The sequence below is a fragment of the Cololabis saira genome, chromosome 16 (genome assembly GCF_033807715.1).
Source record: "Cololabis saira isolate AMF1-May2022 chromosome 16, fColSai1.1, whole genome shotgun sequence".
Taxonomy (NCBI): domain Eukaryota; kingdom Metazoa; phylum Chordata; class Actinopteri; order Beloniformes; family Belonidae; genus Cololabis; species Cololabis saira.
This window is the reverse complement of record NC_084602.1, coordinates 19841503-19867557: the sequence shown is the minus strand read 5'-3', so window position 1 is coordinate 19867557 and position 26055 is coordinate 19841503. Positions and strand designations below refer to the sequence as shown.

The following is a 26055-nucleotide window of genomic DNA, read 5'->3' as shown; positions in this document are numbered from 1 at the left end:
CTTTCACCATCATGGCTTTTCAGTTTCAACATTTGAAACAAATAATCAGTTTTTCACCGTTGTCATAGATTTTCTTTTGATGTCATTGTGCCAAAGTGGATGAGAGCACAACATCTGTCCCCATTTCAGTCTACTGTCTTAGTCTATCCAAATTTAACCATGCTTATTTGTTTTGGTCATAGGTTTACCATTGTTTCATACCATGCAGGCACATAGTACCCCGGGTTTGTTTGTGTTCACAATTATTTCACTTAAAATAATACAGACAAGTTTAAAGTGGTTTATTTGTTCGGTTTTGTCATTCATCATGAGTTGATTTTGTTACTTACCATACCCACCAGATTCCAGTCTCAAAAGGAGGGAAAAGTGCAAACATTTCCTGTATTTACACCCTGGTGACATCATTAGTGTTGTCACTGGGTTGAACCATGTATGGGGGGAGGTAAATTTTGTGATTTGTTTTCTTATTGATTTTGATTATCTTCAGCATGGTTGAAAATGTATCTGTTACCATAGGCAAAGCTATTGTGTGTTTGATGGTGATTGTAGTTGAAGGGAAACTATCTTGATTGCTCAGTTGATTCCAAGGAAGCGAGTGGAGTCACCTTTGGAGTGGAACAGCCTGATGGAAGGGCCTACTTAACCGGCTGTTGTCTGCTGCGAGGGAGAGAGAGATACGGAAACCAGGCTGAGGACAGATGCTGCTGGCGGAGAGCACGTCTCAGTACTCCCCCTCCTCGTCTCCTTCTCCCTCCACGGAGTCGACGCCCACCTCCTCGTAATCCTTCTCCAGAGCCGCCATGTCCTCCCGGGCCTCGGACAACTCCCCCTCCCCCATCCCCCCCACCCCTCGTACCAGTAGACGAAGGCCCGCTTGGCGTACATCAGGTCGAACTTGTGGTCCAGAGGGGCCCAGGCCTCGGCGATGGCGGTGGTGTTGCTTAGCATGCACACAGCTCTCTGCACCTTGGCTATGTGATTGGAGGGGGAGGTGTCCGTCCTCAGGTGGGAAAGGTAGGGGTGATTGCAGCTTGCCCACTACCCAACACCAAGAGGAGGCAACGGTCATTCTTGGTGTTAGGCTGGTATCACAGACTTATCCCCAACTTTTCATCAAGGTCTGCAATACTGACTGATATGACTTGTTAGGGCCCGAGCACTGACAGTGCGAAGGCCCTATTGTATCTGTAGGAATTTTTTGTTTTATTTTCTGACGAAATGAGGGCCTTTTTGCCCCCCTAAATGTGCCCCAAAAGTCACCAAATTTTGCACGCAAGCCAGGCCTGGCGAAAAATGTGATATTTCATGGTTTGCATTAATGGGCATGGCCTAATGGCGCAACAGCGCCCCCTAGAAAACTTTGTGCCTCAAGCCCCACAATACGGTTTGACGTACATGCACGAAAATCGGTACACACCTGTATCATGGCGCAACTTAAAGAAAAGTCTCTGGGTGCCATGGCTGAAACCGAACAGGAAGGCAGCCATTTTGAATGAATTGTGTAATTTTGGCGCAATTTATGCCACTACTTCGGCCATTAATACGGCCCGAACCGTAACGTGCACCCAGGTGTGTTATACATCAAAATGTGCGTCTCCATCCTGCGACGACGCGTATTACTTTTCTCAGTCAAAAGCGCTACCGTGGCGATGCTAGACGCCAAAAAGCGCACGAAAATCGGTATACACCTGTATAATGTCGCAACTTAAAGAAAAGTCTCTGGGTGCCATGGCCGAAACCGAACAGGAAGTCGGCCATTTTTAATTAATCGTGTAATTTTGGCGAAATGTATGCCATTCCTTCGGCAGTTAATGCGGCCCGCACCGTAACGTGCACCCAGATGTGTTATACATCAAAATGTCATCCTGCGACGATGCGCATTACTTTTCTCAGTCAAAAGCGTTACTGTGGCGACGATAGACGCCAAAAAGCGCGCTCCCCCTTCATCTGATTGGTCCATATTTGATAGTTCCCATTCTCTGCCATAACTTTTGAACGGGTTGTGATAAAGACATGTGGGTGGTGTCATCGGACTCGGTATTGAGTACTTGACCTTCATTTACTTGAATTAGCCCCGCCCCTTCTTGTGATTGGTCAATATTTGATAGTCCCTATTTTCTGCTATAACTTTTGAATGGTTTGACATAGAGAGTCGTGGGTGGTGTCATCAGACTCTGTTTTGAGTACTTGACCTTCATTGGCATGAATTAGCCCAGCCCCTTTTCCTGATTGGTTGATATTTGATAGATCCTATTTTCTGCCATAACCTTTGAATGGTATGACATACATAGTTGTGGGTGGTGTCATCGGACTCAGTTTTGACTCCTTTACCTTCATTGGTGCAAATTAGCCCCAACCCTTCATCGGATTGGTCGATATCTGATAGTTCCTACTTTCTGCCATCATTTTTGAATGGTTCGATATAGAGAGCCGTGGCTGGTGTCATCCGCTAAATGTCCAGGCCTGAAGAATCTACATGCAATTCATACAAGCGCTTCCACTGCAGCACGCCTGAACGTGCACAAGGGTGTGAGGGCCCATTCATCGCTGCTTGCAGCTTGAATTTCTATTTTGTTTTGCATATATTTTTTTGCAACAACTATAACATGGTGGCATTTTTTTTGGAAAAAAATAAATCACTGTTTTGAACATTATAGCATTGCTTTCTGAGTCTGCCTCCTTCAATGCATCTACTCACGTCACGCTTCCCCACAGTCATCTTCTGAAATCTGGTTTCAAAATCAGAGCATAGTCAGTTGTCCTGAGAGATATACGCTCTGCAGTTTCATCTCACTACTCTCTGTCAAAACAGTTTGTTTGCTTGTGTTCATATACAAAGAGTCTGTTTTGAATTTCTATAGCTCCTGAGTTAATCTCATCACACCGTATGGTATCGTAACTTAGGGTTTGCATCCTTGACTGCAGCCGCAGTGGTTAAAATCCTCTGGACAATATGCAGCAGAATCCTATTAATGCAAGTTGTTCTATTGGTGAGCAAAAGCAACATCCCAGCACTGAAATCATAACAGAATATATCATCTTTTTGCACTTTTTTTTTTTAAAAGGCTGATTCCTTGTAGAGTACGTGCCAGGGCTGAAGAGGGACCACTTTTCAGCCCAGAAGTTTCATGTTTCGAGAGAAGCTCACTTCAAAGAGGACAAAGGACGGTTCATCTCTGGGTATTCTTTAATTTTTTTTATTTATTTTTATTTAACCTTTATTTAACCAGGCAAGCAATTTAAGAACAAATTTCTTATTTACAAGTGCAGCCTAAGGGGGTAAGCTGAGGGAGCTAAGATGAAAAAAAAAAACCAAAGTTATATAAAAACACAAAAATACATTAAAACACAATACAAAAGATAAAACAATGAATCAAGTAAAACAGTCAGTATGCATGAAGGAGGACTAAAGGCAAGTGCAGGAGTCGGTTGTACTTAATAAAAGATTAAGTTTGAAGGTGGAGATTGTTGTGGAATTTATCAAACCAGTTCAGAAGTCCGCTTTGTGGTTTTTATGAGGTTTTATTGAGCCGGCGGTGAGCACTTCTACACAGGCCAGAGGTCTGGTAGAAATGCTGACCTCGAGTGAGGTTGTAATCAGATTCTTATACAACAAGGAGTTTAACAAATGCAGGAATACACGAATCAGGCAAGAGACAGAAAAGTAATTTACAGTCGGATGTGAATCGGGCCAAATGTCATTATCAGACATTTGGCATGACTGACACAGACCTCCAAATCACCCCATGGGGTGCTCTCTTGATTCCTGTCTGTTTGAACCAACTTCCAGGTGTCGGGATCTGCCCGGGGGGTAGGAAGTTGAGTAGCAAGTTGGAGCTTCCTCAAAAGGTCTTGAGTCCAGTTCAAAGCCCTGCAGGAGGTAGGACTGGGGCGACCTCCCCCTGCAGGGGGCCAAGCTGTCAAAATTCTTCATCAATTCACAATTTTTTTTTTTTTTTTTTTTTTTTTCTTTTTGTTGAATTACAGTGGAGTAGTGATACATATTTTGCAAGTGAACCTTAAACATGTGATCAGAAGTCAAATAACAACAAGCCAACAAAACAAATTCAAATATCAAGTAACCAACGTGTCCTAACTGTTCTTTAAAGCAATCAAAAAACTAGTTGCGACAGTTGTATGTAACGTTTTAGCAATGTCTTTCAAGTGATGCGTTATTTCTTGGACTGTGGCATTGCGGGTATAAATGTACAACATTCAGTTTTAATGACAGCACAAGTTCCCCTTGAGAAGCTAATAAATCCATCATCCCTAAAGCAGTCATTTCTTGTGAGAGCATAGGCATGTCTTTTGCAGTGGTGTTGGCTAATCTTCAACTGCATGGGATAAATATCTTATCTGTTCCAAAGCTGCCATGACTCCGTAATTTGGAACGAGGGCACCAAAAAATCTTGTCCATGGTGTTTGTGTGTGTGTGTACAATTCTCTTCTAACAATGTGAACGATTCTCATGGCTGGTACTGCATGGCCCAGACCACATATTCCAGACCAACCGTTTGGAAGATATTCACAAGCCTTCACGCCACAAATCCAGTAAACATCCTTTGGTAGAGGTATGGAACAGCGATTAACCATTGTAGCAAGGTAGCTATAATAGTGGATTTTGGCTGGTTTTAGGCTTAACAAGCGGTTCTTCAGAAGGAGAGCATGTGGAGTCACAGTTTGGCCTGTGCTGCTCCTTTGCTCCCCTGCTCCCCTGCTCCCCTGCTCCTCTGCAGAGGTCCCAGGTGCTGGAGCTCAGCTACTTCTGGGCAGGAAGAAGAAGGAATCGGCTGGTTTCCGCTGCATGGTCGAGGAGTTGTGTTCTTGCAGTGGGATGCGTGGAACCAGGTTAGACGCCCCTCACACTTGACGGCGGTGTTGGTGGTGAGCAGGACGTGTTGAGGTTTAGACCAGCAAGGTTTCAGGGCGTTTTTCCGTCGGAACTCCCTGACACAGACCCAGTTGCCGGGTTGGAGGTTATGGCACGGTTTGTGACTAGGAGGAGACTGGACAGCTTTTACTTGTCTGTGGATTGACTGGACAGCAAAAGTTTAGAGTACAACAGAATGATATCATGGATTCATCCATGGCATGGAAGTCCATCTTCTTCATATATACAGAACTGAATTGCTTTGTATGGTCATAGGTCTACCCATAATCCTTTCATGAAGCGTGAGTTTTGTGCTTCCTAATGGGTGTTAACAGGTGTCAACATTGTCCATTTAAGTCCAGTTTAAAATTCTCTGCACATACAAAAACATTTTCATACATGAACATTTTCATACAAGAATAATTTCATATCCCTCACATAATGTCTATTTGCAGAGCTTCAAAAAAATCACGGTGGGGGGAAGTGTTGATAATGTTTGCAATATTTTTATAGGATGCAAATCTTGGAGCTTATCAGTCTTTCAACACTATCTGACACATTCCCCCTTTTTCTCATCTGTGATTGCCAACTGTGATCAACTATTCACGTGTACAAGGATGTGGGTGCAACAACGCGGCCGTCGTTGCTGACCCACAAATTATTTACATTTTTACAACCATGGGAATGCTACAATCCGTTTTTTCTTCACCTCAGTAGTCTTCTTGTAGGAGAGCTACATCATTAGGAGAAACCAGGTCGTTAGCGGGTATAGAAGGGCAAAGTTTTACATAGACAGGTAAGCCAAATTTGGCAGTTTCTTTTGCTGCATGGTCAGCTGAAGCATTGCCTAGTGAAAACAGGGTTGGACTGGGTGTGGGCTTCACATTTAACAAAGCAATAGATGAAGGTAGTTGACAGGCTTGTAACAGTTCACCAATCAATTAACCACATTTATCTCCGAGGATGAGATAAATGCTCGGTTCGCCCACAATATATAAAATCTATAAGATACAATATACACAACCAAAAGCATATCTGGAATCTGTATAGATTGTAACAGTTTTACCTTTTGATCAGTATATAGTTTCATCTACTTGGGTGGAGCTGGAGAGGGGGGCGCTTTCAACAATTAAGAATTATCACAAATTGTATAACCTGCGTATGGTATTCCATTTTTATAAGCAGAGCCGTCAGTGAGGAAAACAGGAAAGGTCAGGACGAGTGTTAAAGACAGAGGTGTCAAAAGTATTCACATTCATTACTCAGGTAGAAGTATAGATATTAGAGTTCAAAAATACTCCTGTAGAAGTTGAAGTATCAACTCAAAATTTATTATATATGCATTTTTTTCTAGTAAAAGTATAAAGTACTGGTTTCAAAAGTACTTAAAGTATAAAAGTAAAAGTAATATAAGCGGGGAAAAACTATTAAGGCTAAAAGCCATTGAAAATGAATGCATCTTAGTATAATGCAAATATATTAAAGAACCATATATGTGCATTATTGAGCATTAACATGTGTTTCAGAGACCAGACACGTACAAACCAAATATGTTTATACTTCTCATCCAACCACAACCAAATTCACTCTATCCGGATGGCACAATTTAACTGGATAGTTTTTTTTTTAAAGGCCGAAATGAAGTAGAGTAAGGCTGTTTTTAAAACGTAAGGAGTAAAAAGTAAAGATAATTGCGTGAAAATGTAAGGAGTAAAAGTAAAGACCGTCTAAAAAATAATTACTCCTGTGAAGCATACACAACCAAAAGTTCTACTTAAGTAAGGTAATGAGGTATTTGTACTTCGTTACTTGACACCTCTAGTTAGAGATTAGTTATACATGCATTCAGAGACGTTATAGTAGGCCACAGACAGATTTCCATGCACTTACATGATGAAGTTACCATAGGCAGGATACGATTATGTAAATTGGGATGCTCTGATTTGGCTCACCCCAATGGGAGCCGATCATTGGCTGTTTCCTCTGCGCCTCCTCTCAGCGCTCAACCTGTGTAGGAAACACTTTTGAAAAAGACATTAGTATTTTCATACATTTCAGATTCTTTTTTTTTGCGTTATCCAGGCCTACCCTTTGTGGAGGGCAATTAGCAAATATATATTTTGCATGTACCCTGGAGGGAATCCATCAATCTGATCTCGTGACAGACCACAATTCTCTTTTGCTGTCAAAATTGTTTTAGCATAAAGTTCCCTGGGATTATCAATTTTCCCTTTGAACTGTTAAGGCAATAAATACTGTGAAAAAAGGTCTGAGCTTGCTCTGGTGTGATTTTGGCAACAGCTGTGGGATTAAAAGGGAATTCTACAAGCATCAAGTACTTTGCGCATCAAGTACTTTACTTTTCAAATCATGTGGCAAAGTTAGTTTAACCGCTGTTTCCTCTAGCCATTTTGTTTATTAATTTAAAATCTCTTACCATTATTTGGCTCCAAATTTTGTAGGCAACAGATCTTGGATTTTTATAAAATCCAGTCGTCATCAGAAGTGTCATCGTCATTTGATTCTTTAATCAGTTTCACCGGATAAAGGTTTTGATTTTATCATTTAACTGGTTCTCTAATTTCATTTTTCGTCTGCGTTGTGTTTTTAAATCCTTGTAGTAGAGCCATCAGCTTTTTATTTAGATCAGTAAGCGAAGCTATTTGGGATTCTGCATTACGGCGTCTACTTTCATCCCTCCAAAAATCTGAGGGAGTTTAAAGTGCTTTTTAGTTATTTTAACAATTTAATACTAACTAAGTAACAAACAAAACTAACAAATAAAAACTATCGGTACCGTGATTACCATACATGTATTTAAAGAACTGAAAAACTTCCCAAAAACTTTCCAACTATCAGTCTACCTGAGCATATAAATCATTCCTGTTGATGCAAAGAAGAGCGAGTCGATTCTTGCAGAAATGAAATATACTCCTTGGGAGAGCGTGTCATCCCCACTTATAAAATAAAAGAAACAGTTCTTCTACATATATGTCAGTTTCCCACAAGTATCTCAGTGTTCCAAACACTTCTTTTTGGACCTCAAGTCCTGCATATGCTATAAGTCCCACTGGACTACTCAGACCAACATGGCATTCTGGCCATTATTTCCTTAATGTTACCAGAGATATTAAACCTTTTTAGAAGAGCGAGTCAGATTCTTAAGGCAGGAGAAGCAGAACATTCTCACAACACAATCAAATTCAAGTGTTATGAAATTGCCAGCGTTCCTAAAAACATCTCTACAATAACGTTCCCAATAACACAAAATAATAAAAAATAACCCTCACAACCACACAGCGGACTTACCTAAATTTCAGGATGACGTCAACCATTCTCCGGCACTCCAATTCACAGACTTTCGACAACAACTCAGCAACAATAATTTGGGATTTTGTAAGTGGATCCCTTAACCTCTAAAATTTTAGATAGAGTCGCTGATTGCGCCGTTGTTCTGGAACAGGAGTTTCCATCGAAGGTCTATTGTCAATCCGGGTCACGGCGCCAAATTGTTGTGGAATTTATCAAACCAGTTCAGAAGTCCGCTTTGTGGTTTTTATGAGGTTTTATTGAGCCGGCGGTGAGCACTTCTACACAGGCCAGAGGTCTGGTAGAAATGCTGACCTCGAGTGAGGTTGTAATCAGATTCTTATACAACAAGGAGTTTAACAAATGCAGGAATACACGAATCAGGCAAGAGACAGAAAAGTAATTTACAGTCGGATGTGAATCGGGCCAAATGTCATTATCAGACATTTGGCATGACTGACACAGACCTCCAAATCACCCCATGGGGTGCTCTCTTGATTCCTGTCTGTTTGAACCAACTTCCAGGTGTCGGGATCTGCCCGGGGGGTAGGAAGTTGAGTAGCAAGTTGGAGCTTCCTCAAAAGGTCTTGAGTCCAGTTCAAAGCCCTGCAGGAGGTAGGACTGGGGCGACCTCCCCCTGCAGGGGGCCAAGCTGTCAAAATTCTTCATCAAGATGGAAGTGAGAACAGAAAGTTTAAGGGTTTTTTGTAAGTTGTAAAATGATATTGTTTTGTTACTTCAGTTGAAGTGTTGTGGGTAACTTTAATATTGTACAGCGTGGGTGCTGAGTGCGTGTTAGTTCCCCCATCATGACTTCAGTGCCCACACCCTGGATGAGTTTGGAGAAAAGGCCTTTCTGTGGGGAGTTTGCATGTTCTCCCCGTGTTCCCTTGGTAGCTAATGTGAGCTACCCTCACAAAAACATGCACACAGTCCTGGGCTACACATGCCCCCTCTGGCCAGCCGGGGCACCAGATGGGGTGGGGAGGATCTGGCTGGAATAACGTGATCTTTCCACGCGATACCTCCGGCCAGAGGAGCCCCACCCTGTCTGGTGAAAAGATGCGGCCGGTTCACTCCTCAGGTTAAGGAGGAGACTTGAGCTCAGTGCAGGGCCCTCCCGGGATTGGTAGAGGATGGCAATGCCCAGGACTGTCACTTAGGTAAGAGCACTGGGTGATAAAAATGGGAAAAAAATCTGGACAAAAATATAAAAAAAAAAAAAAAAAAAAAAAATATATATATATATATTTTTTTTTTATATATATATATATATATATATATATATATATATATATATATATATATATATATATATATATATATATATATTCCACTAGAGGTGATCATCATAGCCCGCATTTTCGTCTTAACAAGTGCGGACTCTGCCCTGGCTTTTCATCTTGATTCTTTTAAATTTCAGCCATTCTGTTGTAGATTTGTATTTATGCTTTGGATCATTGTCTCAAATTCAAACCGACCTTCAGTTGTCAGGGTTGACTCATTTCCCACATTTACATGTACAGTTTAGTTGAGCTGGGACTCCTCCTTTGTCCCTTTTTATATGCATCCACTTGATGGGACTGGACTTACCTACCAAAGTATGTCCCTCTATGATAAGTGCCAATGTCTGCTTTCAGCTTGTTATGCGATTCACCAAATTGACAAGTAAATATTTTATTTACTTGGTGGCAGCAAATGGTGAATTAGACACACGAGTATTTCTGTACATTTTCTGTGTCCTGTACAGTTAAGTTTTTATTTTCTGATGTAGCTAATAGTATTTATTTATTTATTGCATTGGACATCCAATCTTGAATTACATATTGTTTGGAAATGGTTTTTTAACCTTTTTCAAGATTGATGTGTAGCAATATCGGTTTCTCTGGGATCATTGGTTATATCTTTCCTTATTGACATTGTGGTTATGCACGCCTGAATTTTCCAGACCAACAAACTGCTAAAACATCTCCTTTTCATGAGGTTAGTACACCTGCTGATGGTCTCTTCATCGATGGTTGATGATTAGCAACTATTAGCTTCAACTTAACCTCATAAATCCTATTGAAGCATTAAGGGGGTAGTAAATGCCTGTATGAGTGATTTCTTCTTGGCTTAATTTTGTTTAAAAAGAGAAAAGACGTCTTACATGGCATGTTATGCCATTGCTCAACTGAAGATGTCTTTGCTGATACTAAGAACCTGTGCAATTAGATGTGTTTTAAGCACACACAAAACAGAAAGCAAAACATAATATTTTGCACTTGACTGCATAATTTGTAGAGGCAGAGACTGTTAACGATGAAGGTCTCATTGTTAATGAACAGTAGGTGTTTAAAAGGAAAAGAAAACACTTTGTGTTGGAATGTTATTCTTACCTTTTATTTTTCTATCCTGGCACAATTGTCAAGTACATTTTTTGTTTTGTTTTACACTTTACCGGGGGACAACTGTGAAGTTGCATTTCCCCAAAATAAGTTATTGTTGTCATAATGCATATCAAGTATTGCTTTAAAAAACAATGAGAAGGACCAGCTAAAGGCAGAGTTTCATAATCAGACAGGAAACAGAAGCATCAGAGACATCTTAAACAATTTGAAACAGTTGGACTATCTCTCATAGGTAAAACCATGCCCAAAGAAAGTTTTGACAGCACTTTCATTTATTTATTTGCTGATGTGATCAGCTGATTTTAAAACCTGCTACTGCAGTGCTTATTACTGCTGCGTTCCAGACGTGAGCCCTGCAGAAATGGATACGTGTTCGTTTCCTTGTCCAACCTACTCAAACCACTGTTGATAAATATTATAAAAACGGGTCAGCTGGGGTCATTCAGACCTGACGCGTTCAGTTTCGACCTCGTTACTGGAAAGCTGTGCATGTTGGAAAGGCTATTCATAAAATATTTCTGTCCAGTCCATCCTGACTCTTTTCAGCCACCCTCCAGGCATGTGTCTTTTCTTTTACACAGCAGAAGGCTTCACTTAATGTTTTTGTGGTTAAATAAAATATAGGCTGACAGGAAATAGACCAGCGAGATGTTATTTTCTCCTTCTTTATACAAGAGTGGCAGAATATGAGTTTTATGTATTGCAGCTGTACTCTTTCTTTTATCTTCCAGGTTTAAGTGTTTTATATGGTGTAATTCAGCTCAAACTGCTACTTGAACGAATTTAATGACGTTGAAGGCTTCTGAAGCTACACTGAATGTTGCATGCAGACATCTGGCACAGTAGCACAGTACAGTACATAGAGAACAGTGTGTAGCACTAGTGTCGCTACTGGACTAGCAAGACGCTTCTAGGTTCGGAGAGAGAGCTGGTTAACAATAACAGACCAGAGACAAGGGCTTAAAGATAATATAAGCCGGCAGTTTTTTAATGAATGAAAAAAAAGCAGAAAATTGGTATGCATATAAACTATGTACAGAATGGTAGAGGTAGGTGGTAAATGGCAAATTATCAAAACCCTTAATTGCGCCCTTATCTGTCAAGGATGGTTGTTTGAGGACCCAGATGCAGGAGAGCGAGAGGCAGGAGTTCCAAAAAAACAGGGTTTATTCAGCAAAAACCAAAAGCACTGCTGGGCAGGATCAAAAGGAGGCTGAACAGAAAAAGGGATCCAAAAACTACGGGACAACATGGAGGGAGCAAACAGCAAACTTTTTTTTTTTTTTTATATATATGTGCATTGTTACTATATTTAATAAATAAATATAAATAAATAAAATAAACGCCTGCGTCAGGAGAAGAAAGACAATCCGCTGAGTCGTCTGAGTCTGATAATGAGCCGGACTCGGAGCAGGGACTTTCACAAAATCCTTGGCTGTATCTTAACTCAATGTTTGAGTTCGACCAAGTAAAAAACGAGGACACAGACAAACCACAGACATTTATTTTCAAATGTTTATTGTGTCTGCCGAGTTAAAAGATCCTTAAATTAATTTAGAAAAAATATAGTAATTTACTGATGTGGAAAATAAGAAATTTACTCTTACTCTTACTCTTACTTAAAGTAAATTTAAAAGCATTCACTTTTGGATACTTAAGTACCTTTAAAAGCAAGTAATTTTCTACTCTTACTCGAGTAATATTTTGACTGAGCTACTTTTACTTGTAACGGAGTAAATTTTGACCAGTAGTATTTGTACTCTTACTCAAGTACTGGGGTCGAGTACTCTGTCCACCTATGTGCACACACATACAAACCCAGTGAATTAAAAAAAAAAAATGTTTTTCGCTAGGTACTTTCAACTGGTAAAATTACAAAATTCTGCTGCTCTGTAGTAAGCTCAAAACACGTATGAACGTAGTCTGGTTCTTATTAACTCAGGTTATACAGAAAACAATATTTGAATTTACAAAATAATAACTTTTAAAACGTCTTTCTGGCTTGATGACTCTGCTGCACACAGCGCAGGAAAGAGAACCTTTAAAGGGGAAGTGCTCCTTTTATAGAAGTAGTGCAGTTAAAGGGGAAAACATTTTTAACCTCCTATAGAACATGGATTTGGACTCTTAGACACAACTACACAAGATTTTAACCTTTTTAAGTATATGTATTGTCATAAGTGAACTAACTATGTATTGTTTTTTTTAAACATTTTTTTTAAAATGCCTCTCACCTGAAATTAGCTGGGATAGGCTCCAGCAGACCCCTGTGACCCTGCAAGGGATAAAGCGGGTATAGATAATGGATGGATGGAATGGATGGATGTTTTTTTTAAAGAAATAATATTAGATAGCCTACCATGAATTGACCATCAGTTTATTTAATACAGTATGACTTTGTATTGATCAAGTTGACTTTTATATTTATATATTTGACTATTTGAAACCTGGGTTACAAGTGCACGGTCTTTCAATCTCTCATTTAAATTATTATATCAAGTATGGGGTAAGCTTGCTGTTTCAGAATGAATCAATATTTCATATAGAGAAATAGGAATAAAAAAGCCTGCGGTGCAGAAAATATGAAAAGTGGGAATAAAAACCTTTTGAGCACAACTTTCACTGCAGCGGCCTTTACACAGCTTTTGTCTTACCTTTGCAGTCATGCATTTAAAAAACAGAAAAAAAAACCCATAGCCTCAATGTTTCTCATACATATATTGATGCTTCCCATGCTTTTGTATCTATATCCCACTGTTAACAATGCTTAACATAGATCTAACAGAGTTGTCTTACAGAATCGTGACAGCTTTGCCTTGCAGCTGTGCCCTGCAGCAGCGTCACCATGATAAAATATGAGCAGGTCATGTATTACACTTTTATTACTGCTACATTCAATCATGTTCATGCATTTTGAATCACATTTCTCATATAATAATAATATAATATGTTCTACCTTTAACATAATAATGCTAGTTGTATTCTCTTTCTAATTTTTAAAAACAAAGTATTGTATCTAGTATGAGTCATCGGAACATAACTACTTTCTATACTTATATGTTTGATCTCAACCTCTTGTAAAGAAAGAAAACGCCCTTTTAGGGGCAATTAATGCTTCGCTAGCCTCAAGCCCTTTTCCACCAGCATTCAGGGAGACTTTGAGTCAAGACTGTTTCAATTAGTAGTCCACAGGCATGCATAATGAGCTTATTGTACTATAAGAGTAGGGAGGTCCCTCTCTACCTTTAAGATTTCTTTAAAACTTACCTCTTCAGAGAAAAGTTTATCCGCTAAAACCCATTTCAAACTTGAACTTACTTTGCACTTCTACCTGCATCATCAGCCGTGAATACTTCCACCAGCATTCCTAACCGTTGAAGCTTGAGTGTCGCTCTTCACTTATAACTCGCTTTGGATAAAAGCATCCGCTAATTAATTAAATGTGAAATGTAATTTAGCATCTGAAAAATATGAAGAACACTGTGTATTGTATAGAATTATGAGTTGTTTCATTATAAATGAGGATTCATGCTGATGATGCACAGCGTGAGCGGTACTTTGATGCTGCAGCTGTTTGAGGAAAAGCCAACTTAAACATCTAAATATAAATCATAAGTTTCCCTCATTTTCTTGCAAGAGCTTCAAAACAAATAAAAATAGAAGAAAAGTTAAGTGTCTGGGGTTATTTAGGTATAAACAATTCAAAAGTTTTTCTGCAGTTTATCATCTTGTCACTGCATGAGGAATATGGTATAAATTATGTTGCAGCCACTGAATAGAGAACAGTGTTTGTTTTGTTTCATCTTCTGCGGCATGTATGGCACAGCCATCTCAAGTCTGTGTTTTTTACTTTTTTACACAGCCTAAAAAAACTCGTTAAGTGAATCAGCCACGCGGTCTCACTGTCTTCTGATCTTGAACTGCAAATCTGTCGGAAAATAACTAATACACTGATCACTTGAGACCTGGACTCCTTTATCCTTTATGCTCAACATCACAGGGCTTTTTTTCCACTGCTGTATTTTCTTTAAACTTGTTTAACATGTTTTGAGGCAAAGAACTAAGGATTGATGGTATTTTACTGTGGTATCTAAACGGTTGTACCAGGCGCAGCGCCAGGATTTCTATTTTGGGTGGGCCAACGTAATTTTGGATGAGCCTTTAACTAATAACAGACTACTTACATAGAACTGAAAATCCCAACTTGATTGTCTCTGTAGTGCCTGATAGCCTACGCCGTAAACGCGGAGACACAAGCTGTTATGAGTGCTCGCTCCTGTTAAAGAATGAATGTAGCTAACGTTACTTAAAATCTTCGCGAAACAAATAAATGAAATAGTCACATAATCTACAGAATTTAATTTTTTCTCCGCACAATTATAAAAATATAGCTAGGCTATATATGTCGCTTGTCAGGAATAAACTAACTGAAAGTACGGCAGGCAAACGAGCCTGCCTGAAGAAAATGACGTGCTGACACAAGGAGTTGTGACTTGTGATTGGTCCAGACTTCACAAGTTTTATTTTCATAAAAGGAAACATTTTTAGTTTTCATTTTGAATTAAAATATGAATTCCAATAATCAAAATAATAAAAAATTTGATATTCAAAATATAATTAAAACATTCTGTCTGTCAATCAGGGTGGGCCAATAGTAGCAGTGGGTGAGCCTAGGACCCATCAGGCCCACTCCTAATGCTGTGGTAGGGTTATACATTTTTCAAAGGTTTCTTCTTTGCGCTAATAGTTTCCCAGCAATAAATGATTCTAATATTGTTTTTAAAAAAGGGCAAAAGAGGTCTATTGGCTATTTGGTAATGATGTACTCAATTATAGGAAAGACTTGGCAAATTAAGGGAAACATAAGACAAGTTCTTCTATAACTGTGGCAGTAGCAATAACTTTTTATATTTAGTTTTAAGAAGCTTCCCCATACTTCTTAAAAAACATTTTTTAAAGAAATGGATGTATGCACAACCCACAGCAATACAAAAACAATGGTAGTTTTATTTATGCATTTTAATTTACTCATGTAAAGACATATGTACAGTAACACATTAGAAGCTTTAACTGCTATATGTAGGAATTACATGGCATGTTAAAACACATCAATGCTGTGTTGATGAAAATATAATACAGTGCTAATGACAAGATGGACTAGCAAGATGATAATAAATTATAGCACGTAGTCTAATGTTGCACTCTGAATATAGGATGGGAAACTGCTGACTGGTGTTCTGCTACCCACATAGAGATAATCATTTTGACCATAGAAACAAACAACTCATATTTTGTGAGTCACCCCACTGGTCTGCCAGATCTTGTAGAGTGTGAACCCAGTCGGGCTGCAAGATAAAAGCTACAAGGTGCCAACCACCCTCTCTTGTCTAAAAAATACGTTGAACGGGGGCGCTAGAGCGCACGCTATGGTGTAGACGCACTTTCTCAGAGCTCCCACCCGATACATCAAGATTCAAGCAATATAACATTTCTGTGCTGCTTGTACCCGCTATAATATCAAGCATAGCGCTTGTTTACCGTCTGTACACTTATGCCTATCAAGAAGAAGCAAAAACAGCAGCCTAACGCCATGGAAACACCCTCTGCAACCCCAGCCGGTGTGGCTAATGCTAATGCTAGCAGCGTGAGTAATGACGACGCTCCAGAGCTAGCTCCGCTAGCGGCTACGGCTAACACCGAGGCATCCGTCATCCTCGCGGCTATAAACGACATGAGTAAAAGGATGGAGGACCGATTTAATAACTTGGAGGTGTCTTTGCAAGCTACCCAGGCCACCTTGACCGAACACGATGCTCGAATCTCTACTGTGGAGGCGGCCAGCAGTGACCATGACATCCGGCTGACCGGGCTGGAACAGCAATGGCTGCGGCTGGAGGCCAGTCACAAATCGCTCCAAGAAAAGATTATCGACCTCGAAGCGCGCTCCAGACGCCAGAATATAAAAGTGGTGGGCCTGCCAGAACGAGCTGAGGGTAAAAACCCAGTGGACTTTTTTGCCACTTTTCTGCGCAATTTGCTGGGCGCTGCTCACTTCCCCGCCCCGATAGAGGTGGACAGAGCGCACAGACTGGGACAGCCACCTGACGCCGCGGCGCGTCCCCGTGTCATGATAGCCAGGATCCACAGCTTTCGGGTGAAGGAGAAGATACTGCGGCTGGCGCGGGAGAACTCCCCTCTTACCTACAACGGGACACGGATCCACATATATCCCGATTACCCGGCGGAGATCATGAAGCGGCGCCAGCCATTCGAGGAGGTGAGGAGAAAATTCAACAGCGCTGGGATGCGCACCGGATTCCTCTATCCTGCACGGCTCCGAGTCACAAAAGGTACCGACCTCGACAGGATCTTCAACACCCCAAAAGATGCCGATCAGTTCCTGCTCGACTACCGGGCTTCTGAGGAGGGGTGATGTCCCTGCGCTGTCCCTGCGCTGTCTGTCGGATTTGACCCGGCTGCTGTATCCTGCTGTATCCAGATGTGGCACAAACCCGCAGTTATAGGGTAATGTTAAAAGACTGGACTATTGTTAAAAATATATATATATATATATATTTGTTTGTTCCCAGGGTGCCTTATTCTCACCAGTTCATTTTGCTAAGTGCCTGGCTCTTTTATTTTTAATATTGAGTAACACTAAGTGCCAGATGCGCTCTGTTTTGGTTGTTTTATGGACTTAATTTGCTTCATATCTTCTTACAACAACACCTGGGTTTTTTTTTTTCCTTCCTCTCTAATTTTTTGTCACAGAAATGTTTCAAGGTTTGTTTTTTGTTTGTTTTTTTTTTGTTTTTTTTTTTTCTCCTGATATCGGGTGGGACCGCTGCTTTTAAGTCGGCTGACTAGCAGTATTACTGGTTAGGTGTTAACTAGTATAGGACCCCTGTAGGGCATGTTAGGGTATTTCCTCTCGCTTCTTTTTGGAAAGTGGGAGCTTGGGGTGGGTAAATGTAAGTTCACTTCATGTGTTTTCCTCAGTGTTTTTGCTTTTTTTTTTTTATTTGGGGCAATTTTCCATGTTACTGTAAATATAACATCGTTTTCACTTATTCATGATTCCTAGAGGTAAAGATGAGGGTATCAACTTGGTCAGCTGGAATGTTCGTGGCCTAGGTCATTCAATTAAGCGTGCTAAGGTTTTTGCACACCTTAACTCTCTCGCTGCCGATGTGTCATTCCTTCAAGAGACTCATATTAGACCATCTGAACAGAAGCGTCTGCGCTGCAGCTGGGCAGACCAAATATTTCAATCCACGTTCTCAAGCAAAGCTCGCGGCGTTGCGATCATTATTCGTAAAAACATACCTTTTAAACACATTTCAACAGTATGTGACCCGAATGGTCGTTACATTATTGTAACAGGCCATCTTCATTCTATTCATGTAACGCTGTTGAACATCTACGGCCCAAACGTTGATGACGCGGCATTTTTCAGAAAAACGTTTGAGAAGTTACCTGACCTTTCAAACACAAATTTAATAGTTGCTGGGGACCACAACGTAATACTTGACCTCCATCTTGACAGGTCAGCTAGTAAAATATGTAACCCCTCTAATGCATCTACGGTCCTGAACAATCTTATCACCTCCACTAATCTGGTCGATATATGGCGGCTTCAACACCCGACAGACAGAGAATATTCTTTTTTTTCTAATAAACACAAGTCATATTCCCGTATAGATTTTTTCTTACTGGATGCGAAACTCATACCAAATGTTACAAATACCAAATACCATAACATTTTGATCTCGGATCACGCCCCGGCCTCCATTACTCTCAATTTTAAAAAAACTGGACAGCGCCCCTTGTGGCGTCTCCGCCCATCCTTGTTAGCGGATGAAAATTTTTGTAAACAAATGTCAGTAAAAATCACAGAATACCTTAAGAATAATGACACCTCAGACATTTCTGATTCCACCCTGTGGGAAACATTCAAAGCTGTCATGAGAGGCCACATTATCGCATATGAGGCGGCCTTGAAGAAGTCAAACAAGACGCGGTTAGACGAAATTGACTCCAAGATCACACAATTAGAACCTTTATATAGAAGCACAGGCGACTCTCAAACATTGAATAATATTCTCAAACTTAAATATGAATATAATACGATCTTATCACGTCAGGTTTGCGACCAGCTCCTGCGACTTAGGAGACAATATTTCGAGCTTGGGGACAAACCTCACACACTTTTAGCTCGCCAGCTCAGGGGGCAACAGGCCAATAGGGCTATCCACAAAATAAAATCTTGCTCTGGAGTAATCTTAACAGACCCTAAGCTGATAAACTCTAGCTTCAGAGAATATTATGAGGAGCTTTATAGATCCAAGGCTACAGGTGATGTGGATAACTGGTTAAAGGACCTAAACATACCAAATCTAGACGACACCTCTCGGGAGGCCCTTAACGCAGAACTATCTCCGGAGGAAATACTAGATTCTATCAGATCAATGCAGAATGGGAAGAGTTCGGGACCAGATGGTTTTGGCGTTGAATTTTATAAGAAATTTGCAAATCAGATAACTCCAATATTACACAGGATGTTTTCCCACTCAATGGATTCTGAAAGACTTCCTCCAACCTTGTATGATGCTAACATTTCGCTTTTGTTGAAGCAGGACAGGGATGAAACCGAGCCTTCATCATATCGTCCAATATCCATGCTCAACCTAGATTTTAAGATATTCACTAAAATACTTGCAAATAGGTTAAATAAGTGTATAGAATCCATCATTCACACTGATCAGACGGGTTTCATCCCAAATCGATACTCCTTCTTTAATGTTAGACGTGTTATGGACATAATGTATTACTCTTTCGACAAATTTTCTACGCAAGCCATCCTGTGTCTTGATGCGGAGAAAGCTTTTGACCAGGTGGAATTACCGTATCTCACGGGGGTGCTGGAGAGGTTTGGTCTCGGTCCATCCTTTATTTCCTGGGTGCGCATGATATATACACAACCTACGGCGTCCGTTCTCACTAACCTGGACAGGTCACCCTCCTTCCCTCTCCAGAGGGGGACGCGGCAGGGGTGTCCCCTCTCGCCGCTCCTCTTCGCATTGGCTATAGAACCCCTGGCAATTAGTGTGAGGGAACATGTCCTCATTAAACCTATAACGCTAGGTGGAGTTGATCATAAGATTTCTCTTTACGCGGATGACGTAGCCCTTTTTGTATCCGACCCTGAACAATCAATACCACATCTACTCCAACTTATCAACTCCTTTGGAGAGGTCTCCGGTTATACTATTAACTGGCAGAAGAGCGAGCTCATTTCAGTAGCCAAAGACCTGGACCCACTATTCCTGTCATCCACACGTTTTAAAATAGCCTCTGATTATGTGAAATACCTGGGCATTAAAATATCAAAAAAACCAAGCGCCCTTTTCAAACTGAATTTCACAGAAAAATTGGACAAACTTAAGGAGAACATAGAAAAATGGAGAACGCTGCCTTTATCAATGATTGGACGTGTAAACGCTATCAAGATGGTCTCGCTGCCGAGATTTTTGTATTTATTTCAGAACGTCCCTGTTTTTATTCCCAAATCTTTTTTTAAGCTTCTCGACTCCATCATCATGCCGTTTGTTTGGGGGTACAAGGCACATAGGATTTCAAAAATCCACCTTCAAAAATCAAGGGATTGTGGGGGCCTGGGTCTGCCGTGTTTTCTGCATTACTACTGGGCAGCCAATGTCAGAGTTATGGTGTACTGGCAGTATGGCTTTGAGAGAGGGGACGGGTTCATCCCACCTCCTTGGTTAGCCATTGAAAAAAGCCTGACTAGCAAGACTTCTCTCCCTGCTCTCCTCTTTTCTTCCCCAAGGTCCTCCGCAGTCTACAGGAAAGACCATTTTGTTCTGTTAAATGCTCAGAAGATCTGGAATCAAATTAGAAAATGTTGTGTTTTTCCAGACACCTCTGTAAATGCTCCAATCTGGCAGAACCATGACTTTTTACCGTCTCTTACAGACACAGCCTTTAGAGAGTGGAGCTGTAAGGGTATTGTTAGTTTGAAAGACCTTTACGTTGGTGGACACTTTGGCTCTTTTGAACAACTGCAGTCCAAGTTTTCTCTTTCAAAAACTAATTTTTTCAGGTATTTACAACTGAGACACTATGTTCAACAGGCTACTAAGTCGTCTGAATTACCACCTGAAAAAAATGCACTGTTCAAATCTCTCCTAGGCCCCCCCGAAGCAAAACACCTGATTTCAGAGTTGGTTGGTTACTTCTCAAGTACTCTGGACTCGTCTACTCTCAAAATAAAACAAGCCTGGGAAGGTGAACTTGGTACCGAGATCGAGGATGAATCATGGGAGGAAGTATTAACTAACATTAAATCTTGCTCGATTAATGCTAGGCTCCAACTGATTCAGTACAAGATAGTCCATAGATTACATTACTCTAAAACCAGATTGAACAAAATTTTCCCTAATCTCTCTCCACTGTATAATAGATGTAATGCAGCAGAAGGTTCTCTTGCACATCTTTTCTGGACCTGCCCGAAATTGCACAACTTTTGGTCTCTCATTTTCCAATGGTTTTCCTCTGCCTTCAACATAATTGTAACACCTGACCCTGTAACTGCCTTGTTAGGACACTCCAATACTCTGAAAAACCTGGACTGGAACATACGTACTGCTTTGACTCATGGTATGATGATTGCTAAGAGATGTATCCTGAAACTGTGGAAGTCCGATTTAGCTCCCAAGTTTGAGACTTGGCAGAGGGAACTCATAAGCATTCTGCATGTTGAAAGACTGAGATACGAACTCTCTGGTAATCCCCTGAAGTTCTCCAAGATATGGAGTCCTGTGCTAGAGCATATGAAAGACCACTGATGCTCTCTTTACCCGCTTACCTTGTTTATACACCTCCCTGGTAAGATAGTCAGCTTTACAGTGTAACAGATGGTACCAATGTGACCTTTGCCCCCTTATTTTATTTTATTTTTATTTTTATTTTTTTTTATTATTTATTTTAATTTTACAGGTCTGCGTCACTGTTGGTCTTTTATTGTATTCTGTATTATTGTTTATGTAATGGTTATTGTCTATTTTTCTCTTATTTTATGTAATGTAATCTGAAAATTTCTATAAATAAAGTGTTAAAAAAAAAAAAAAAAATACGTTGAACAACAGATTTTTATCTAGTGATCAAAATGGAGGCAGGGCCACAATTTAGCTGCCATCTCCTTCCCATACTGTATTAACTTGTGGTCATGAGCCATTGATTTGACTGTACAATTTTATGTCCCCCACAAATGTCCAGAAGGGGCTCCGGGGAAATTAGTCATAAAAAAAGCTAAACTTCTCATCCCTTCCGTCTTGGTTGCAACACAAGTGTAAACAGCCTCCTGCAGCGGTCACAGTTGTACATGATAAGAATGGTGTATGATAAACAACAAATCGGTTTTGTTTTACTGTCAACTATTGTTTCCCTCTCTCATTCATGTCCCTGATTTCCCTTTTCAGCAGCTTATCCTCCTGTGCAAGCAGAACTCATTTGTCATTGAGCAGCTCACTCCGTTAAGGATGAGTATTGTTAGGCAGCGACGACAGGGCCTTGTTTCACAGCTGAATAAACCCCTCAGCATGGGATCCAAACCTTGATTAAAAAGTAAAAGTAAAACACCCAGTGGACACCCTACAAATGATGAATAGCTGAAATCAGTGAGAGTTAATAGCATTTGAGTGGATGCATTGCCAAGAAGCCTGTGAGGGACAACAGAAATTACTTGAATGGCCAGCAGAAAAAAAATATTAATATACCCTAAATGTACCTTCTTTTAATTACAACATATTGAAACACACACAGATGTTACACACGCAGCATTTTTTTTTCCTTTAGAATTTCCGCTTGAAGGGGTTGTGAATTCATTATTGTTATTATGCAAATATTTTTCCCTTTTTAGTTGAGTTTCTCTTCAATTTTTTTGGAAACTTTTCCTAATAAAGGTTAGGGGTGGAAAAGCTCTTTAAATTCACCCTGAATCTCTTCCATATCTTCAACGTGACTCAGCTTCTCTGAAAGTGGTGGGCTTTTCCATCACAAAAAGACCATCACGAGTCTTTCTTTGCCTAGGAGGAATAATAAAAACAAAACATCAATATTGTCACTGGTTTGAATACAGTTAGTGTGAGTAGGTGGGGTGTGAATTTGAAATAACCATTTTGGAGATGAGAGATGACACTCGATTTCTCTAGATGATCTGGTTTACTACAGACCTCATGATAGGCAATTTTCCTATGAAACCGATGTCCATACGTACATTATCCCATATTACTATTTTGTATGATTATTCCATGTTTCAAGTACCTATGCAGCAATAAAAAGATTAGCAAGTTATTAGCTTGTGAGTTTTGTAACTATAGGCATTGGATTGTGGGTTGTTGGTGGTACATTATTTGGAGGGGGTATTGGTTTACAGCATTTTACATCTGTAACGACTGGAATAACAGGCAGGACTCAAACGCTCGACTCACAATAAGGCAGTCATTATTATTCAGGCCAAAGTTCGGTACCACAAAGCAAACAAATCCAATAGGGAGCAGGCGATGAAAAGTGCATCCATCCCTTAATTTTGTAATCTGCTCACCAGAGCTCATCATATTAAGGCAAGGATTTACTTTAAACTATTACAGGTGCATAAACACATACAAAAGGAGAAAAAACCCCTATCCCTGGTTTTTGGCGCCATGTATGTGATTGGATTCATTGTACTGACACAGCCCTGTGACTTGCTCCACTTGTCTGTATAATAGGGAGGATCACACCACCGGATAAATGCTGTTAAAATCTAATACGGACTATTGTTGCCATGCATCTTTCTTAATCTGCAAAAGCCTCTTTGAATTTAGCTGGATCACAAGCGCTCGTAGGCTCAGATAGAGAGACAAATGGAAAAAATAAAAGTCAAGAAGCGTGGGACATGTAGACAGGTGGAGAGAAATGAATGCTGCAGAGAAACTGCCTGAATCAAATACAAATGATTGTATTTATGAGAACATTCATTCATCCATAGTAACAGTTCTCCATATGTTTACTTGTCATCGGCTTGCAGTCTGAGTGGAGTACGAACCCCAAACCTGTTTGTGAATGAGAAGCATCCGAACGAGATTAGCAGCCTGCTTTCAGTCACTCATCAAACTGACTTATTCGACGTCTGCTACATTCTTTTTCATATTAAGAATTCTGTGTCGCTCCTATCAACGATTTCCCTCTCCCTCCCGTCCTTCCTCCAAACTACAGTTTCACTCTCTGTTAAACAGTAGCTCTGTTTTTCACCCCAAACAGCCGTCACAAGAGACATTTGCTGTTTTATCAGACGGTTACTGAGGCAGTCAGATATTTGGAGAAACTGCGTTTAGTGTCTGGGGCGCTTCTTGGAAGAGAGACGCACGGGATTGGGTCAAAAGCATTCTCTTCCTCCACAGCAACCACGTGATTACTTTGTTAAATTTGTTTCATTTGTTAACTTTGTTTATTTTGTTATTAGGGCCCGAGCACTTACAGTGTGAAGGCCCTATTGTATCTGTAGGAATTTTTTTTATTTTTCTCGTTTTTATTTTTCTGACAAAAGGAGGGCCTTTTTGCCCCCCTAAACGTGCCCCAAAAGTCACCAAAATTTTGCACGAAAGCCAGGCCTGGCAAAAAATTTGATATTTAATGGTTTGCATTAATGCATTAATGGGCGTGGCCTAATGGGCGTGGCCTAATGGCTCAACATTAGCGCACAGCGCCCCCTAGAAAACTTTGTGCCTCACAATATGGTTTGACGTACATGCACGAAAATCGGTACACACCTGCATCATGTTGCAACTTAAAGAAAAGTCTCTTGGCGCCATGGCCGAAACCGAACAGGAAGTCGGCCATTTTAATTTTTTTTTTTTTCTTAATATTTTTATCCCGGTTTTTTTCCCATTTTTACCACCCCGTGTTCCTACCTGGGCATTGCCATCCTCTACCAACCCCGGGAGGGCCCTGCACTGAGCTCAGGTCTCCTCCTTAACCTGAGGAGTGAGCAGGCCGCATCTTTTCACCAGACAGGGTGGGGTTTCTCCGGCCGAACGTAGCGCGTGGAAGATTCACGTTATTCCGGCCGGATCCTCCCCACCCCATCTGGCGCCCCGGTTGGCCAGAGGGGGCATGTATAGCCCAGGACTGTGTGCATGTTTTTGTGAGGGTAGCTCACACTAGCTACCCAGGGGAAAACGGGGAGAACATACAAATTCCACACAGAAAGATCCTTTCGCCAACCCCACCCATGGTGTGGGCACTGAAGTCATGGGGGAACTAACACGCACTTCAGCACCCACAGCTTCCCCCGGCGGGAATCGAACCCAGGACCTTCTTGCTGTGAGACCGCTGCACTACCAGCTGCGCCACCGTGCCCCCTAGGAAGTCGGCCATTTTAAATTAATCGTGTAATTTTGGCGCAATTTCTGCCATTTCCTTCATCTGATTGGTCCATATTTGATAGTCCCTACTTTCTGCCATAACTTTTGAATAGTTTGACATAAAGAGTCGTGGGTGGTGTCATCGGACTTGTTTTGAGTCCTTGAACATAATTGGTGAAAATTAGCCCCGCCCCTTCTTCTGATTGGTCGATATTTGATAGTCCCTAGTGAATAGATTGAAAGATATTAATATTTAAGAATCACTGTCTTGTTTCAAAACAGTAGAAAATGGCTTATTAAATAACATGCCACACCAAGATAAGATAAGATAAGATTATCCTTTATTTTCTCCCTCAATGGGGAAATTCACTTTGTGCAGCAGCAGTACACTCAACACACACATGCAGGGAAGGGTAAAAAAGTAAAAAATATATAATTACGAAATATAAACAGTATATACTTTGGAATGAAAAATAAAAAGTAGTGCATTACGGGAAAGAAAGAAAAACAGTGCAAAAAAAGCAGGTAGGATGTGTATGAGATAGACAGATATTGCACATGTTATTATTGCACATGTTGTTATTGTCCGTTGCTACGGTGATCAGGCCTGGTTGTGGAGTCTGATGGCAGCGGGGAGGAAGGACCTGCGATGCCTCTCAGTGACACATCGCGGGTGATGAAGTCGGTCACTGATGGAGCTCTCCAGGGCTCTGACAGTCTCATGAAGGGGGTGGGAGACATTGTCCATGATGGAGGACAGTTTAGCCACCATCCTCCTCTCCCCCACCACCTCCACAGGATGGAGACTGCAGCCCAGGACAGAGCCCGCTTTCCTCACCACTTTGTCCAGTCTCTTCCTCTCTGCTGCTGTGATGCTGCTGCTCCAGCAGACCACACCATAGAAGATGGTGACAGTTTTTTGTTCAGGCGAACACCCAGGTACTTGTAAGAGTCCACTATCTCTATTTCCGTTCCCTGGATGTTCACCGGCGAGGGGGGGGACGTTCCGCCGGCGGAAGTCCGCTACCAGCTCGTCGTTTTCCCAGCTTTACTCTGGAGGCGG

General features: G+C 40.9%; 1 pseudogene; it reads right to left on the bottom strand.

The window, feature by feature from the left end:
* Nucleotides 1–715: 715 nt before the first annotated feature.
* On the bottom strand, nucleotides 716–2719 carry LOC133462140 (tubulin alpha chain-like; annotated as a pseudogene).
* Nucleotides 2720–26055: the final 23336 nt, after the last annotated feature.